The 20,283-nt window shown below is 35.2% G+C and overlaps 1 long non-coding RNA gene across 16 annotated transcripts in view; it reads left to right on the top strand.

Moving 5' to 3' along the window:
- The window catches only part of LOC125754319 (uncharacterized), a 33,264-nt gene extending 15,245 nt beyond the window's left edge, over positions 1 to 18,019 (top strand). For 12 of the 16 annotated variants that reach the window (XR_007408236.1, XR_007408245.1, XR_007408244.1 and 9 more), the window contains 4 exons: positions 9,700 to 9,878; positions 9,982 to 10,167; positions 16,962 to 17,107; positions 17,902 to 18,019. This is a non-coding gene — a long non-coding RNA (uncharacterized LOC125754319). Of the gene's footprint in view, positions 1 to 4,125; positions 4,292 to 9,699; positions 9,879 to 9,981; positions 10,168 to 16,961; positions 17,108 to 17,901 lie in introns of all 16 variants that reach the window. The other 4 variants (XR_007408251.1, XR_007408242.1, XR_007408237.1 and 1 more) reach the window with 4 other exon arrangements.
- The last annotated feature ends 2,264 nt before the right edge of the window (positions 18,020 to 20,283 follow it).

Raw genomic sequence — 20,283 nt, 5'->3', positions numbered from 1 at the left:
TCTCTCTTATGAATATATAAATAAAATCTTTTTAAAAAACCCACTTAAATCCATAGGAGAATGTTTTAATAATCAGAGCGGAAAAGGGACTTTTCAAGTCAAATGTGACTCTAGAGGCCATTAAAAAAAAAAAAAAGACAAATTCAACTTCACAAGTGGAAAAGAATTCTGCATAGACTAAATAAAAAAAAAAAGCAAAATACGGAAAAGCTAGGAATCCATAAATTATATAAAAATAAAGGAATTGTGAGGCATCTGGGTGGCTCAGCCAGTTAAGCATTGGACTCTTGATCTCAACTCAGACCATGATCTCAGGGTTATGAGATCCAGCTCCTACAAGCCCTGTGACAGCCTGTTTTTTTTTTCCTTCTCCCTCCGTCCTCCATGCACTCATTATCTCTCTCTCTTTCAAGTAAGTAAATATTAAATAAATGAATGAATAAATAAATAAATAAATAAATAAATAATTTTTTCTCAGCTATGAGTATTCCTTTGAATAATTAGGAAAAAATGAACACAATGAAAGTGGAGCAAATAATGTCAGACACTGTGGGTAAAGGGAAAATAAATGGCTATTTAACAAAAAGATTTCCAACCTTATTTACAATGACAAAATTTTAAATTAAAACTATATGGGGATAAGCCTTTTACTTTTCAGTCTGGAAAACAAAATCTCAAAGCTTGATATGTCTTAATAAGAATGTAGCAAAACCTGCTTTTTCATGAATTGATGTCAATAAACTGGAACAATTTCTGTGGCAAGCAATTTGACAATACCCAAACTTGTGTAGCCCTTTGACCAAGCAATTCTGCTTCTGAGAATTCATTGCAGATATGCATGTTCACACACAGAATGACATTACCTCACTAGTTACTGCAGAACTGTCTTTTACCAGAGCATTAAAACAACCTAACTGGACTTTAGTGGGCGGCAAGAAATAAATTATACCATATCCACAAAGTAGAAGATTATGCTGCTGTTAAAGGATGTGGTATAAATTAGGAATTTTACTTTTCTCACACAGAAGCTGTCTAGTGCTATCGCACTGACACCATTTATGCCAGCAAAGATCCAGACTGCTGCTTTCTTTCTCTCAATTTTCACTGTGTGACTTACCACTTACTTATTACAGATGGTTGTCCATTTTCTTACATCTTAGTGATATTGTAGACAGAAAGAAGTGGAATTGTGTAATCTGTAAGGTTCCAAAAAACATTCCTAGAAGCCCTATGAGCTTCTGCTTCCCTCTCATTGGCCAGAACTGTATTGAATAGCTGCTCAAATCACAAGGCATCTTGGAAATATTGCGTTTTAGCTGGGCATATATTTACCCAGAACAGAATGAGCTTCCATTATGTGGAAGGAGAGATTGTCAGGGATTGGGCAGGAAAAGTGTGTGTGTCTGTGTGTGCACTTGTGTGCACACATGCATGTGTCCACATGTGCATGAACACGCCCTTGTGCACCACATGTATGCAGTGGATATGTATGAGGAGAAATAAGAAATAGGTGGTTTTAGCTTCCTCTTAGGAGGAAAATTTAAAAATAGGTAAAAGTAGAGATTCCTTTTGTTGTATAATCTTGTATAATTTTTGAATTTTGTACTTCAGACATATATATATATATTTTTTTCCTTCTCTTATCCACTTCATTTTGCGGCCTCTTCTTTCTGGTATTTTAGTTTTTAAGAATTTAACCTAAACATTTTATGACTATGTGAATAATAAATTCTTACTATCAGAGATTAGGAAAGGAGATAAAGGACAAAGAAGGAAAAGATAACTCCAATAACTCCAACCTCCAAAAACTATGGTTAACATTCTCATATCTTTAGTCTTTTCTCTAGGAGATATTTGTTCATGTATGGATATTATATTACATGAATAATTTCATTTCCTAATTTTTCCTTAATGACATATAATAAGCATTTTCTAGTGGCCACCAAACACTTTATTGATATATATAAATTTATTTTTTATTGGTGTTCAATTTGCCAACATATAGTTATTTATTACAAAAATATTTTAATGAAAAATGGTACCTCCTTTTAAAATGCTTTTCAATAAAACTCTTCAAAATTTCAAATTTATGTAATTTTTTTTTAGATTTTATTTATTCATGAGAGACACACAGAGAGAGCCAGAGGCACAGGTAGAGGGAAAGCAGGCTCCCTGCGGGGAGCCCGATGTGGGTCTGATCCCCCAACCCAGGATCCAGGATCACACCCTGAGCCAAAGGCAGACACTCAACTGCTGAGCCACCCAGGAGCCCCTAAATTCACATAACATCTTAATCAAATGCTTTAATATTAAAAGTGTAATACTACCATATAATTTGCACCATTATAAAAATCTATTAACCTCTTCATGGACAGAAGGATTTGGGGTAAAACTTTAGTTCTGTGGGCAGTATGGCTCAGAGGAAATTAGTGGCAATTTCTCTAGCTTCTATTTTCTCATGTACAACATGGAGATAGGGTTTTTGTTGGAACATTAAACTAGATAACGTATGTAATACATCTAGCATAGTACCAGGCGGGGTAAGTGTTTCATAAATGGAACCTACTATTTCTATGATTCTCGTAATAATTACTATTCCTGAGAATATTCATATGAGGCTGTGTATTTTCTCTCTAAATAGTGTTAAAAGGAATGATGATATAAGATTGGCCAGCTTAGAAATAGTACAATAACAAAACTATCCTAAGGAACAATAGCCTATCTTATGTCTTAACCAAAATCTGAGAGCATCATAGTTTCTATGAATTTTATATCATATGATATGAGTATTTAAGTCACTGTAAAATGGATATATCCTCTATGTTGAACATTATTAATATTAGATTCTAGACACTGCATTCAAACAACTAGTCTTAAATACATTTCTACCATTTTAAAAGGAAATTGAAGTTTCTGATTCAACTACAAACATGTAGACCTTAACTTTCATTGGCAATTTGTTGCAAAACCGACTTTCCAAAAAGTCAGGATGTGTCAAAATATAGAATTTAGTAGGCCCAAAGTTTAAATACCATTATCGGAATATGTCCCACAACTCAAATGCAAAAGACTATGATTGAAGAAACCCTTCATATTGTTAAAATTTTATACATAAAAGACTAACACCATTTATTAAGCAGTTGGCTCTCTTTTGCAATCTATTTCCCACAAAAGAAACAAAGATTTTTCTATCTTCTGAAAAGACATTTTTATCTATAAATGTGAGAGAGGAAAATCAACTGAACAAGTAGGTACCTGGTGACCAGGGAAGCTCAAACACTTTTGTCATCTCAGCAGCTGCACACTACACTCATCATATCTGTTCTTTTGGGGTGGGAGGGAAGATGAAACATTCCATGTCCTGGTTCTTAAAGGTGGCTTGCAAATAGTGAAAACTTTTTAAAGTTAAACATCTGAAAGCCAGGGATCAGATCTACCCTTATAGTGTGCCCTGTTCAATATTTAGCACAGTTGACTTTCAGGATCTTACTGTTTTTCTTTTTTAATTAAATATATATTGAACTCGAAGAGTGTCTAATATTGATTTAATTCTGCAAATGTATGAGGTTTCAGAAATCTTTGTAAATCAACCATATATTCAAAATTCCCACTTCCTTTGGGAATTGGAAATAGCATTTCTAATACATAAGCAAAGGCAACTGAAAGAAAGACATTTAATTTACCCCAAGGCTCTTGAAATGTTAGTGTCACAGCTTTAAAAAGTAACAGAATTTTAGTCAGTTGTTTAGAAAGGTTGTCTTTAACTCTTGGCCAAAATATGCAAGTCTTGCAGTTTTCCAAACCATTAACTGTATCAGCAACACAGATACATGGGGAGGAATGCTGAGACCACAAGGGGTTGAATATGTTTCTTTGTGCTCCCTTACCCGGTGTCCTTCCTTAGCATGGCTGTGTCTTCCACATTTTAGTTTTTAAGATGTTCCTTCCCTTAGCTTCCCCCCTCCTCATTCCAAAGCCACGCTGGGGAGGGCTCTGAAGAGGGGAGGGACTGTGGTAACTACAGTGTGCCCCAAGCCATAGGAAAGAAGCAGCTAAATAATGATCATTGTGAGCTTTCTATCTTTGCATACTAATACTGATGTGTATTGTGGGTTTTTTTTTAAGGTTTTATTTATTTTTTCATGAGAGATGCAAAGAGAGAGGAAGAGACGGGCAGAGGGAGAAGCAGGATCCCTGGATCCCTCCAGGGAGTCCGATGCAGGACTCCATCCTAGAACCCTGGGATTAGGACCCGACTTGAAGGCAGATGCTAGACCGCTGAGCAACCCAGGTGCCCCAATACTGCTGTTTCTATAGTAAACATTGTGGCATTCCTTTCAGATTCTTCTAGTAGGTAAAAATTTAGGATAGGAAGCATTTCTTTCATCATTTCTTCAAAGCACCAGCAAACTTTTAGGTTTTCACAATTTGCACATATAATCCTTGAAACGAAGAGAGGTACCTCAGTGAGAGAACATATGTGAGAAATAGGGAGGGGGCCGGGGAGGGAAAAGGGAAGAAAACAATGTTAGGTTATACAACTCTTGTATCCTTAAAGACAGCTTGGAGACATGGGAACCATATGTGAATTTTTAGCTAATAAAATAAAATGCCAAAATGTGGTGGCTAAAGCTATTGCACCCAAAATGTAATTGGACATATGCTCATTTACTTGCTTATAATCAAAACATTAAAAAAAAAACTGTTTTGAACTCAGGCTAGGTGTAAGTATTGGACTAACTTGATTTATGTAATTATCTCACACGGAAAGAATGCATTTGTGCCATGGTGTTATTATTCCATTAAGAAAAGTAAACAATGTATAAGCTGGAAGAGATAATACTCAAGCAAAACCAAAAAGTTCCTATTGCCTATGTTGAAAAGAGGAAAAGAACTTATTAATTTCACACTGCAACTATTTTCCAGTGAACATGTTATTTGGCTGGTGTGCTTGCTGTAGATTTATCATGTTCACGCAAATGAATGTCAGTCTGTTTAGGTAATCAATGCAAATTTCATTTCGTTAGTCAAAAATAACAACTTTTACAAGTCTGGTGAAATTGCCAGAATGTCAGGCTTTGGTTGCTAAACTCAGTTTATGTATGGCACGGATCTAAATTTCTCATATGAATTCATTCAAGAAAACCAAAATAGGATTGGGTTTCCCTTTTCCAAAGGCCCTTTTTGGTTGGTCAATTTCATTTATTCACTTATTTGTTGGTTGATTAGTTAGTTGGTATATGAAGCACTTAGAAAAAAAGCACAGTTATTAAAAAAAAAAAGATGCGATCCTGAAATAGGTTATATACATAGACATTAATTAGAGATTAAATATGGTAGAAAAAGCAAGATAAAATCAGATTTTTAAAAAGTAAACAATTACCAGGGATAATAAGAAATTTGACTCAATAATAAAAAACTATTTACATGTTTTTATTATCTCAGAAAACAATTTAAGTAGGAACTTTAGAGGAGACCAGATGACAGAATTAAATGGGGAAAGTTAAAACTCAAATTTCCTTCCTCAAAACAAGGCAACGTAAGAAACTAAACACTTATGAAATGTGTACAGATGTTTGCGAAGCAACTTTTCAGCCCATTTAAGAACATAATCCAACCTGAGAAATGGTGGCAGAACTTGACAGTCCACTGTGCCCACATGCTTCTATCATGTCATGTCATGAAACATCTAAATATATGGTTGGCCAAGAATTCACAAACTATTTATAATCAATAACTTCTTGAGTACTTATCCTATATTTATGATACTAAGAATTATTACAGGGTGAAGTTTGTCAGCAAAATATTTTGGAGAGGGTAAGTTGGAAGGTAGATTGATGAGAGGCCAGTGGTGAGGAGGACATGTCCAGGATGTGTGACTGTGGAAGCACAATCATAAGGCTAGAGAAACAATGCAGATCTAGAAAGAGGAGCATCAGGAGGCTAGAGACAGACGTGCATGTTAGAAGGCAATGGTGGGAGCCTGGGTGGCTCAGTGGTTGAGCATCTGCCTTCGGCTCAGGGCGTGATCCCACAGTTCTGGGATCGAGTCCCACATTGGGCTCCCTGGGTGGATCCTGCTTCTCCCTCCGCCTATGTCTCTGCCTGCCTCTCTCTCTCTGTGTCTCTCATGAATAAATAAATAAAATCTTAAAAAAGAAAAACAATGGTGAAAATCGAGAACGTTTTAAGGTGTTAAAAAGAAAAAAAAAGAAATTCTATTGAATTGAAATCCTAAAATAAAGTTAGTTGATTTGGTACTTTAAATTCTGTATTGAATTTTAAATTGTATCACATTTGTGTTGAATTTTAAAATCAATACAGAAGCTTTTAAATACATTTCTCATCATACAGCTGGCTGGATATGAGGAATAAGCAGCAGGGGGTTTATAGAAAGAAGACATGTAGACTTACTGTGAAGGCATGTATTGGTTTGTGTCAGGTGTAGTGGAAGAAGGGACTCTGTGCTCTATCGTGCACCCATTGAATTAGAATTGTGTCCTCATGGCATCTAGAGCACAGAAACTCAACTGCTGAAGAGTCAACTGGTGGACTGGAAAAAAATGGATCAAAATAAATTAGGAAAAAAGAATCACAAGATCATATCAATTGTAGAGCAAAGCTGAAGACAACAGAATAAGAATGAAAATGAAAAGTAAGTTTATTTAAATTTTCTCTTTCTATAAAAGAAAATCATGTCCTTAGGAACAGAGGGGAAAAGATCCTTATTCAATATTGGAACCAGCCTTGGAGTATCTGTATCATCTCTGAATTTAAAATGAAAAAGGGAGTAGATCTTCCTAAATCAGCAACCAGTGACCAGTGTGTCAACTCTAAAGCTCCAACAAGAAATCCTCAAAGCATGTTCAGTGTTTTTAAGCCAAGTTTACTGATTGTTGTTCAAACTTCCAAAAACAAGCCTTGAATATAAATGACATATATTGAAATATTTAAATAACATATATAAGTATATATTGAATTCTTCCATTTACTAAATGCTAATTATATGGCAGGTCAATATGTCAGGTGACCTAATTATATCATACTAGTTAAGAATATGAATTTTCTGGTCACATTACCTACGTAAAAATTCTAACTTTGTCATCAGTAACTTTGGTACCTTCGGCCAGGTGTCCTTTCTCTCAGTCCCCTCATCTTTAGAATCCAAATAATAATATTTGCTTCATACCTCAAAGGACTGTGGTTAAAATCAGTTGGAATATTACAAGCACAATGCTTAGAATACTGGCCAACATATAATAAGCACTCAATAAGCAATACATGCTAATCCTCACAATGCTACAAAGTCATGAAAATTGAAGCTCATAGATTTTAAGAATTTTGTGCAAGTTCATCCATCTAGTTAGTGGCCAGGCTGGGATTTTAACCCAGATGCGTCTGGCTAGCCGGTCTTCACAGTGCTTCATTAGTTCGTATTCACAAGCTGGACCTCTGTCTTACCCTGCAATTGGCCTACCAGGTGTTGGGACACAGAAATGGGTCAGCCTCACAGAGCTCCATTTCCCCACCCCCCCGGGGCACAAAGACTGTCAAACATTCCTTACTCTCCCCTGACCTCTGCAGAATTCAGTGAACCTAATCTACAGATCCAAAAACTCAACTCATTAAAAAAAAAGAGAGAGAGAGAGAAAGTTCAAATTTCTTCAGAAAACCCGGAATGGCTCTTCAGTTTGTTTGTTTGCTTAGGCTCATGTAACCTCCCAAGGAAAACATTTCAGATTTTGGAGAGAAGTTGATTTTTGGTGCTAAGAAAAAAATGACATGATAACTGGACAGAGTTGGCTCCAGAGAGGGCAACAGCGTATAAAATCATGAGACACTTCAACCATCCTGTTAAGGTTAGAAAAATCCATTACCAAGTTGTAGAAGGAAAACAACTTGCGGAAATATCATCGAGGGCCGACCGTTTCCAATCACTGGTACTCCATTCATTATATGCTTGAGTGGTTCCAGGAACAACAGAAGACCGTGCACTGTTACAATGCCAAGGACAAGAAAGGCAACTCAGCCTGTCGGGCTGACTTCCCCTCACAGCAATCCGAACATTTCAGGCTTCGCTTCCCTTGCCCAGATGAGTTAGTCACTAGGGAAGTGAAGCCATGGCCAAGGACTCCTTTCTCAGAGAAGACTCACTGCTCTCTTGTGAACTGTCGCCTGGTTGCACATTCTTCAGGCCTAGCACACACAGGCTCTGTTTGGAAGGCACTAGAATGATATGGCAATCCATCTTCATTCTGTCTTGCCTTGGTTCTTTAAGAGCTTACAGCAGGGGACCACTATCTTCATACAGTACCACTAATTCTTATACCACCCCCTCCAAAACTGTCGCCCTGTTTAGATAAGGAAACAGACGCTCACAATATTAAGCTTAAAGGAGCAATTGCTAGCCAGCAAAAGAAATGGGGCTTGTACCCAGGTCTGCAGAGTTCTAAAACCCATGACCTTTCACACAGCAGTTTAGCATGGTTCGGTAGGATGAAAAATGCAGAGTCCATAGTAGAGTGTAGGAAAAAATAAATAAAAATTTTATTGGAGCAAATCTCAAAAATTGGTGCCGTTGAAAAAGTGGAAAATTTCCGTGAGGAGAGCGTCTGGGTAAGACAGAAAAAAAGAAAGAACGAAAGAAAGTTTGTCTAGTAAATATTTTATCACAAAAGAATGGGTGGGCCAAGGCAAGATAGAATTTCGGTTTGCCTGGGGGGTCCCATATATTAGCTCTAAGCAGACAAATGGTCAACAGCCAGGATGAATAAAGTATGCAGCCGTAATGAAGCATTATTTTTAAATTCCTATTTGACATGCTGATTCGTTTGTATTCAATTCAGACTTTCAGACTGAAATAGTCATTTTTGCTGGGCTTAAGCACACACATCCCAGACTTACTTTGTAAATTTAGTGATATGTTTATGAGTTAAATTTATGGTGGGACCTTAAACTTGGTGGAGAATCTTTAAATATTAAGTCTGGGTATTGTTTTGAAGTGAAGACCCTGATATTAAGGCTATATTATTTCTAGGTACCCAAACCATACATCCAAAAATAAGAAAGCTAGTTGCATAATCTTGAAATGGCATTATTTGATTCACATATTTGGCAATGATTGCTTAAATATGTTAGAGACTTTTGTAGAAAGAGTTAGCAACTGGAGTTTATCACATAGGGGTGCCTTAAAAGCTCGCCCCCTACAGTGAAGCCCAGAGCTTGTATTAGATGGCTCTGTACCTTGTGTGTGTGTGTGTGTGTGTGTGTGAGTGTGTGTTTGTTTTTGTTTTTTCGGAGAGAGAGATGGGGAGGGGCAGAAGGAGAGAGAGAGACTCTTAAGCAGGCTCCATAACCAGCATGGAGCTCCACTCGGGGCTTGATCTCACAACCCCAAGTTGGCCTTTTAACCCACAGAGCCCCCCTGGCACCCCTAGATGCTTATATTCTTATCACTGGTTCCAGATTGAACCGTGGTTAATTTGTCCCTTAGCATTTTTGTTCTCTAAGAAAATACTGTAACTTAGAATAATAAATTTGGCTTTATTGATTCACTTTCTATTTTCCACTCTTTGTAGGGTTTTGTCCTAGTATCTCCAGCTCAAGAAAGAATAAATTTATGCAGGGCTTGAGTTAGGGAACAGCTGGTATTGAAAATGTTTCTCTTCTTTAAGCCCTCTCCCTTTCTTATCCAAACAGAGAAAAGACAGATCTGTTTTTTCCTACTCAAAAGGAGTGGAGTGAAATCCAAGTCCTCCAAAAAAGAGACGGAATGCTGTTCTACCTCACTACTCACTCCTACTCCAAACTTTAACTTTTGGACTCACATCATTTTTAGAATGTTAAGCCATTTTTCAAAGACATTAGACTCCCAAGAGGTAGGTGAGGATTAGTTCCAATTTAAGCAAAATTTAGACACATGGATTTTAAAAAACAAAACAAAACAAACAAGCTGGATGCTCCTTTTGTCTTCCTTTTTAGACCACGAAGTTACGACATTGAAAACAACCCAGAGTGTTCACAGCATCGCAAACTGCACTCCTTCCACCCTCCAGTCTTTCGAAAGGAGGTTTGGGAAGACATGAGCTGTTGAGAAGTTGCCAGTTAAGAAGTCAGTTTGGAAGCCACTTTAAACCAAAGTTGCGTAATCAGAACTGTTGGTCTTAAGTATGTGTTTGAGTAATGTATTAAATGGCATTAACATGGACAGTAAAACTCTTGCATTATTTTCTTCCCTGGAGGCATATAATGCAAAACTTCATTGACTGGAGCCAGTTTGGTAAATGGGGCAGAAAATGCCTGTAGAACTGATGTAATGTTACAAAGAAAGCGGAGCATAAGATGGCATATAAACTCCTAATGGTATTGTTTCCTAGATTCTCCTTGTGCAGCAAAATGAGTATCGTTGCTGCTTTTAGGGGAACAGCCCGATTACAGTTAAGGCACCAAGGTATACGCTGCCTGGCACACATATGACTATGGGGCACAGATTAGAATTCATTTCATCGAGCTTTAATTTCATGTTCAGCCCCTTAAAAGTTCTATATCTTTTAAATATGCTGCCAGCAACCTGTTATCTGGTATAATGAAAAGCAGTGTAACCACTCACCAAATAAAATCCCATATAAAATCTAAACCTCAGTTTCACTTTTCAGGCACTGGTTTCATTGCTTCTTCCACCCACCCCTTTCTCTCTGCCAGAGCCTCTAATGAGCAGCAATTCTGGCCAAATCCTGCCAAGTGTGAGCAGGTGGGTTTGATGGGATGTGAAATGTAGTTTGCCTCTAACAAGACTACCATTCGCTGGCAAGACCACATGGATATTAGGCAGAGAGCGAGAAAAATCTAAGCAGATGTTTACCAATAAGAATGAAAATGAAGCATACCGTTCAATAATACTTCATTTGAATAGTGCTCCTTATACGTCACAGCGCATTTAAAGAAATATCTCTGCTAGGATTTCCTTTGTACTTGTTAAGCGTAAAATAAGTCGATTTCTAGAGAGAGGAACACAATTCTTTTCATCTTCACAAAGCCCAGAATAGCAGAAGATGTTTGGATGACATAACCATCCATTCATCCTTTCATTCATTATTTTCAAAAAAAAAAAAAAAAACAACTGAGAAATTCCAAAATAATTATTTCTACTTATTTGGTAGACAAACCAGTGAACATAACTGTGAGGTTTATGGAACAAAAACAAGATTATTTATTGTTACTTTGATTTGACTATCAAGTAATTTTCTAACAGAAAGACCTAATATTTTCATAGCTAATACCATATATGTTTGGTTTAAATTATGCTCTATATATGTTATGAGAAGAAAGAAATATGCTAAAGGAACTCAAGGCTGAATGTGAGAATCAAAACAGATGACGTGATATGGAAAGCATTTTGAAAGTGGTGAAACATTTCACAGACTTACAAGCTTATTATTATCTTTAGAGGTGAGATGGCGTAGGGGAGAGAGTGGACAGAGGGGGAAGTCAGGTACAAAAACTTTGCGACTAGCCAGTATGTGGAGCTGTGCAGGGCATTTACCCTCTTAAAGACTTAGTTTCTGTTTATTTAAAAATTCCCTGTAATAACTGCCCCATCCATCCACCACCCAAGCTTCTTGCGAGAGTCAAATGGATTTGAAATCACTCTTTTGAACTGCAGAGCACAATAAGTAATTTAGAAATCTGTGAAATGTGTTCTTGATTATAGTCACTATTGAGGAGAACTACAGCACAATTTCAGAAATAAGGAAATTTCGGGAGCCCATTTTATACAAATTCAGGAGTTCAAATACTTTAGAAGCTTTCGTGTATAAATGTGGTTAGTATTAATAAGAGACTATCCAAAAAAAAAAAAAAAAGAAAAAAGAGAGAGAGAGACTATCCAATTAAAGCCTTTGGACCTAGAAGTATAAACACAAATACAGTTCACAGATTTCTTAATTGGCTTGCTATATTGGAAATAGCCACATTATTTTTTTTAACTTACATTTTTCCTTTTAATACAAAAGAATGTGTGTAACATATGCATTACAAGGTGATATAAAATACAATAAGAAATATGTTATTAAGCCCAAGAATGTGCCCAACAATGATGAGCCTACAAACAAGGATGGAAGTAAAAATGTGTATATGAAATGGAGTCATGGTAGAAATAGGGGAGATTCTTATAAGGGTTTAACTGAAAAGAATTAATACTACACAAGCGACGACTAAGACTTTCCATATCTTCTCTATCTGCAGTTCACCCTTAAACAACATGGGCTTCAACTGTGTGGGTCTCCTTTTATGAGGGTTTTTTATAGTACAGTACTGCAAATATACTTACTTTCTCTCCCTTATGATTCCTTAATAATGTTTTCTTTATTCTGGACTATTTTACTGTTAGAATACAGTACATAAGGCATAGAACGTACCAAATATGTGGTAATGGACTGTTCATGCTATCAATAAGGCTTCTGGTCGCTGGTGGGCTATTAGTAGTTAAGTTTTGGAGTCAAAATTCCACGCAGATTTTCAGCTGGATCAGCACCCCTCACCCCCACATTGTTCACAGGTCAACTACCTTGGTGTTGTCAAATTCTTAGTTTCTGCAATTGAGCGGGTACAACGATGGCTATCACATTTCATCTTAATTTTCATTTCTCTTATTACTACTGAGATTGAACTACTTTTCATAATTTTGCTTACTAAAACAATCTTTCCTTTCTTTTTGTGAAACTTCTGTTCATATTATTGCCCAGTTTCCTGTAGAGTAATAGTATTGTTGACTTAGGAGGTTTCTTTTTAATATCGGAGGCAATCATACTCTTCTGTTGGTCATAAGTATTGCAAATATCTTCTCAGAGCTTGTGACTTGTATTTTTGTATTTTCATTTTCTTTCGAGGCACAGAAATTGTTAACGGAATCATAGTCATCAATCTTTTCTTCGTGGTTAGTGCTTTTATGCATTATTTAAGAAAGTCTTCTTTACCCTGATTTCAGGGTGATCTCTCCTATATTATTTTGAAAAATGCTTACAGTTTTATATTTCATATGGAAATCTTTAAATCATTAGCTTTAATATGATGAGAGGAGGGCCCTAATTTAATTTTTTAATATAAATTGACTTTTTAAAGCTACTTTTATCAAATAGCCTTTCATTTCCCCAGTGATGTGCTATGCTATATTTATCAAGGTTTCTTCTGTGCCTGTTCTTTTATTCTGTCCTGTGGTCAATCTGTGTATCCATTGTGCCAATACCACACTTTCTTATTTATTAAGGCTTTATCTTAATATTTAATATCCAGTAGGACAAATCACCCCTCTTTATTCTTCCTCATGAATATCTTAGCTAATGTTGGCTCTTTTCTCTTCTATGCAAATATTAGAATCTGATTTAAAAATCCTACATAAAACTTAGAATTTTAATCAGAATAGCATTAAAGCTATAGATCAGTTTGGGGACATTTGATATCTCTATAACATTGACTATATCTAACTAGAAAGTATCTCTCCATTAATTTAGGTGTTGGTTAAATTATTTGAATAAAGTTTTAAAATATTATTACATTATGTCTTGCACATCTTTTGTTTGATTTCCCCCAAGAGATTATAGCTTTTACCACTTTTACAAATGGCATTTAAAATTTTTTTCTGAGTTTTGTTGCTACTCTAAAAATACTGATTACTGTATATTAATTTAATATTCTGTTAACTTGGTATGTATAATCATATTCTATTCAACAACTCATGTTAGATTCTTTTGGTGTTGTTTCTTCCTTCTGGTGTCTTTAATGTTTTTTTATTTTCTTAGAGGACCATCAGGGATGGTTGAGGCTTGCCTCTAGCCTATTATAAATGTAATAAATGTAATTTTTTGTAAATACCATAATTGTGCTTAAGAGGAATGTATATGTTATAATTTAGGGTATAATCTCTACTATATCGAATTTATCAAAACTTTCACATAAATATATATGTTGTATCTAATCAATCAAGTCTCTTAAAAATAAATAAAATAAAATAACATCTTTTACTATCAGCCTTTTTAAATCTTTATGCATTAGGAGTGTCTCATAAATAGAATTTATGAGACATAAATATTATGAGACATAAATATTATGAGATAAATAATCTCATAATAAATTTATTTCCTTAATTCAATTGGAATTATTTGGCCTTTAACTGACAAATTATAACTGTTGACATATTAGTTAATATAAATTTTTATTTTCATATTCAGATTTTCTATCCTTTTTTCTCCTGTCTTGTCTTTTAAAAATTGATTGGTAGAAGTGAAATTTCTATTATTGTTTTCTTTTTTTCTTGCCCAGCTTTGGACTTTGCAATTTTTTTGACAGATTTTACTTAACAAAATCTAAAGTTAAACAATGTGTTAATTCCCACTCTTCAACCAGAAACATCTTGAATAATGTGTCTTAACCAGGTCTAGTTAGTCTGTAGTCCATATAATTTCTTTAGAGACATTTATCTAGGTCTCACACAAACCAATAACACATGCTATATCATTTATTTTGAAGAATAAATGAGGAGTATTATGGCCTGAATGTTTATGCTCTCCCCCAAATTCTTATGTTTAAATCCTAATCCCCAATGTGATGGTGTTAGGAAGTGTGGACTTTGGGAGGTGATTAGGTCATGCAGGTGCAGCCCTCATGAATGGGTCTAATGCTCTTTAAAAAGGACCCTAGAGAGCCCTCTTGCCCTCGTCTGCACTGTGAGGATATTGAGGGAAGAGGGCCATCTATGATCCATGAAGCAAGCTCTCACCTGGTACTGGACACCCTTATCTTGGACGTACCAATCTCTAGAGTTGCAAGAAATAAATGTTTTTGTCTTGTTTTGTTTTGTTTTAGCCACCCAGTTTATGGTAGTTTGCTGTGGCAGCCTGGACAGACTAAACCGAGAAGTGAAAACATGGTGTTTGCTTGAACTAGAAACCTTGGCATATTATAGCATAGATCTGGAGATTTTAAAATAAGGGTTCAGATTCTGGTTTGACACTTGTTATTTGACTTTGAACAAATTCCTTGCAGCCTCTAAGTCTAAGTTGTTTCTGTTAAGTATGGTGGGAGCAATATTATCTACTAGGCAGTGTTAATTTATTTGTTCACTTACTAATTGGTAAATATTTATTTGAACTAATATATGACTGATCTTGTACTAAATATTGTGTATGTTGTGATAAACAGAATGCACTTATTTCTTGCTCTCATAAAATTTCTAGCCTTGGAAATACAGAGTTAGAAGATCATACAGATAACTGAGACAAATTCTCAGAGTAAATTGATATGCAGTAACATAACAGGCTGTTTAATGATATGTATATAAAATGTATGGAATTTAGTGAGCATGCAGTAAGTTATGATAGCGTTTTTATGAGCAATAATTTTCCATATCCTTGAAGTGACTAACTTATAATTAATATGATAATACATAAAAATCCTAAACTATGTGTTATAGGCAGTATATTTCTCTTTTTTTAAGATTTTATTTATTTATTTATTTATTTGAGAGAGAGAATGTGTGCATGCGTGGGGGCAGGACAAGCAAACTCTGCACTGAGTGCAGAGCCTGGGTGCGGGACTCAATTCCATGATACTGAGATCATGACCTGAGCCAAAACCAAGAGTTGGACGCTTGACTGACTGAGCCATCCAGGTACCCCAAAGCATTATATTTTTCTTAATGTTGTAAAAAAGCATTGAGATTTGAATAACAATCTGTTTTTTCAAAAGTAGAAGTCAGTGCATGATGATATTGGTCAAATAAACTTTCACTAATATATTTTTAGCATTTCCATCAACAGTATAGAATTGTTTTCTCTACCTTTTCTAAAGGAGCATTTTCATGTCTAAACTCTATTCATAGTTTGCAGAATTTATGATATTGTTTTTTAAAAAGATTTATTTATTTATTTGAGAAAGAAAGAGAGCCCAAGTGGGAGGGGTTGAAGGAGAGACAAAGAGAATCTTAAACCGACTCCCTGCTGAGCATGGAGCCTGATGTAGGGTTCAATTTCACAACCCTGAGATCACAACCTAAGCTGAAACCAAGAGTCTGGCTAACTGCACCATGTAGGTACTCCTGTTTTATTGTTTTTTAATTGAGCATTGCCATTTGTTCATTAAATCATTCAGTAAATACATATTATTAGACATTTAGTATGTATCACATATGTGTTATGTTAGAAGTCATGTGATACGTTGTGGTGGAATTTGAGAACTGAGCAGTTAGGAGGTAAAGGTAGCCCAGAAAAAAAGGAATATGATATATTTTATGCAATTTATCAGATTGAGTCATGCTACTTTGTTTTGTTTTTATTAAAACAGAATAGAAATAAATTAATTCATGTATTCATCACACATTTATCAAGTGTCTGCTATGTGTTAATATTGCCCAAGGTTCTGGAAATACAAAAATTAGTAAGATACATTCCCTGTTCTGTTAACTGTTAATTGGGAATTATTGATGGGTGTAACCCAGTGTGATTTAGAAGATAAATATAATCCAGTAGGATATTAGGTATTAGGATATTTTATTACAAAGATCCTAAAATACTTTTCAGACCAGGAGAAATGTGTCTCAACACAATGCACACTGTTTTATTCTGACTTTTTTTTCCTCCTGTAAAAACCAGTCTAAAATGATGTGTTAAAACCATGTGACAGAAACCTGTTTTTGCAAGGGACTTGAGAAATATGCATTATGCTTATGATTTGAAAAAAGAAATAAAGAATATTTTAAAATCTGATACTTCTTGGTACATTCAGTATTTTGTATCCAATTCAATCAGTACAATCTCGAATTTATCTATGGTTTTAGTTCACACATTTTAAAGAAATAAACCAACAGTTTTTCAGGGCAAGGGAAAGAACTCTCTGTACATATCAACTAGGTATTAGAGCTTTAAAGTATTAGGAGCCAAATCCAGCCTAGTCATGACTTTATTTTTCAGGAATTAAAATTCACTGGAATATTTGACACTCAGCATGTATCAAGTCCATCCCTTAAAATGAAAATTATTGGCTGACCAACTAATAATTGGATGGGCCTAACAGTACAAATAATGACTGAGAAGACTGAAGAGGCCAATCCGAAAGGGTAGACATTCAACTTACAATTATTTCTTGAGTTCTCTGCTCTGCATATATGTAATGAAAGTTTTGCTACATTGTGTTTGTTTTGGATCTAGCCATATATGGGTTGTGGTTCTTTATGGAATCAGACAATTAACATAATAGCCTTAAAAAGCTTTTAAATTAGGAAATTAGAGGATTGATAATGCAATGACTGTAAGGTATTTTGACGTTTAAATTTCTATTTTCATTAAAACTACCTACATTTTTGTCTTGGTTATTCTATTTTTTTCACTGAAGATGGGAAGTTTTACAGAGTCAAGGAGAGCTAAACCTCTTGTAGCAGTTTTATTTTCCTTCTAAATGAAGTATTCATTATGGCTAGAATTGGTGGCTATGTAAATATAATACTTTTACTTCTTATTAATGTAGGGTACATCAGGAAAGACTCAACAGTTCTGTTTTTTGTTCTTGTTTTTCCCCCCAAATGCTATTTGAAAACTCCAGGATAGTCAGAGTTTAGATAAAGGGATTTAGTGAAATAGATTTCAAATTGAGCCCCCAATAATTTTTTCTAACATTAGGCACCCTTCCTCATGCCAAAGTAACACTAACAACAATAAAACAAGTTTTAATTAAAATGTTAATAGCAAAAGACTGCAGATTCCTGGGACTTGGGTGTGAGAAATGTAAGAATACAGATCTGAACATATGAGAGTTTCTAGATACCTTAAAGATTTGGAATAGTCTTTCACCTTAGAATGAAAGATGTGACTGAGACTTGCTATTTTCACCAAACTGTTCATCTTTCTTTCCTAGGCAGGCAGACTACATTTCCCAGCCTTCCTTGCAATGTTCTGTGGATAGAACTAATGTGAGCCATTTTTGGAATTGGCCTGTATAATCTTCCTGCCAATAAACCTTCATTCTGCCTCTACATTGTTCCTCTCCATGTGAGGGCTGAATCTTGAGAACTTTAAGTACCCAGAGGGGGGCAGAGCCACACAAGAGCAAAGCCGCAAGAGACAAGTTTTTCTTTGAAGGAAAGCCAGACATTTTTTTTTAATTTTCTGATATATTCTTTAATCGAAATGAGAAAAAATAAGAAATAATAAGAAAATCAACAACATAATTTTTAAAAAGTGGACAAAATACTTGAAGAAATAGTAAGAAACAATAAGAAAATCAAAAACCTAATAAAAAAAGTGGGGAACATATTTGAAGCAGATACAACAAAGAAGATATACAGGTGGCAAATAAGAGCATAAAAAGGTGCTCCACATCATTTGTCTTTAGAGAAATGCAAATTGAAATCATAAGATACTAGTCACATCTATTAGAATGGCCACAATTAAAAAAATTTCACAAACCAATGTTGACAGGGATTTAAATCAACTACAACTCTCACACACTGCAAATAGGCACGCAAAATAGTACAACCACTTAAGGAAACAATTTGGCAGTTTCCTAAAAAGTTAAACATATAACTACCATGCGATCAGCAATTCCACTCTAGGTATTTCGTCAAGAGAAATTACAGTATATGTGCACACAAAGATTTATACATAAATATTCATAAAGCTTTATTTACAATAGTCCAAAACTGAAATAACTCAAATGTTCATTAACAGGTAAATGGATAAATAAATTGTGACATATCCATACAATGGAATACTGAAATAAGCAACAATATTGGTTGAAAATCTAAATCAACCCAGAACATTGCATTATGCTGCTGTATACCTGAGAATAAACTTTTATTATATTAAGCCCTAACATTTGGAATTTGTAGTTAGCTTATCATGACTAATTTGAAAAGATTCCAAGAATGAAAAGCAGAAAGACTTCCATCAACATTCTAGAATCCGTATCATTTATGGATGTTAAGCATGGATTGGAAGGCTATAAAAATAGGTATCTTCCTTAGTTAATGTCAGAATTTAATCATCACTAGAGTGAGAATTCTTCCAATATCTTTTTTAAAAATGGGAATATTCAGGGAGAGAAAATGTGCTTTCATTAGGCCATTTTCCACATAATAGGAAAAATGGGAGTAACTTCAGAGAAAAGTATGATGTTTGAGAAAGGGAGAATACTGAAGAAGCAGGAAAAAGGTAATAAAAGCCAGGGAATGGCAAACACATCTTCTTGACTTATTCTGTTCAGGGAGATGGTGTCAAAGGTAATGGAAAACATATGATCTTTCTAGTGTTCTTGGCTCCATGAATAATGGAAAATGGTTTTGGGTGATGGTATCATTTCTAACAAAGTGGATTATGTCACTTGATTACTGAAAATCTCTTGTATTTCCTTTGTGATATTTTTATTCTGACTTATTTTGCATTCATTTTTACAGTAAAGTATTATGTAGGGACCCTAAGATATAAAAGTGAAAAAACAGTCTCTCACTTCATGGAGCTTGCAATCTGCTTATGGAGAGGGAATAACACACATAAATTAGCTAGATATTTAAGTATATAACTGTAGCAATGTAATTATAACAACATAAAAGTACATAAAGGGTGCTCTGAGTGCTATATTGAAGGATGCAGAGTCACAAGTAGGAAAGAGAAGGCCTCTGTGATAAAGCAAATTTTCAGTCTGAAAAAATAGTGGATTAGGCAGATGAAACAGGAGAAAGAGAGGTGAATTTAGGTGAGTGGAGAAAGGAGACAGACAACACTCAAAGAAAGGAACCAACACATGTACAAGTGTACCAAACCTCTGAGATGGGAAAGAGCATGTTCTACTCAAGAAACAGAGAAGGACAAAGAGAATATAGGGTGAATTAGGAAGAGAGGGCAAGACATGAAGGCAGAAAGGAGTTGGATCACCCAAAGCATTGTACGCCCTTCAAGGATTTTGAACTTATTATGACAGCACTGGGAGATCACTGAAGACTTTTAAGGAGGAGAACTGCATGAATTGTCATGGCTTTTACAAGACCACCTTTCTATGGTGGAGAATGCATTTGAGGGGAAAGTGTAGAATAAGGAAGATCTCTTTGGGAGTTATGTCTGAAGTCTAGGCAAGAACTGAGGGTGATTTATACCAGGATGATGGCAAGGGAGACAGAGAAAAGTCTGCTAGGTCAAGATGATATATTTAGGAAGTGAAACCAATAGGAATGATCAAATGTGAACATTAAAGGAGAAGGAGTAGAGAAGGCTGATTGTCAGAATTCAGATTTTAGCCACTCAT

This window comes from Canis lupus, chromosome 34, assembly GCF_003254725.2.
Source record: "Canis lupus dingo isolate Sandy chromosome 34, ASM325472v2, whole genome shotgun sequence".
NCBI classification, from domain to species: domain Eukaryota; kingdom Metazoa; phylum Chordata; class Mammalia; order Carnivora; family Canidae; genus Canis; species Canis lupus.
The sequence above is the reverse complement of the archived record's forward strand: the minus strand, read 5'-3'. Positions and strand labels throughout refer to the sequence as shown.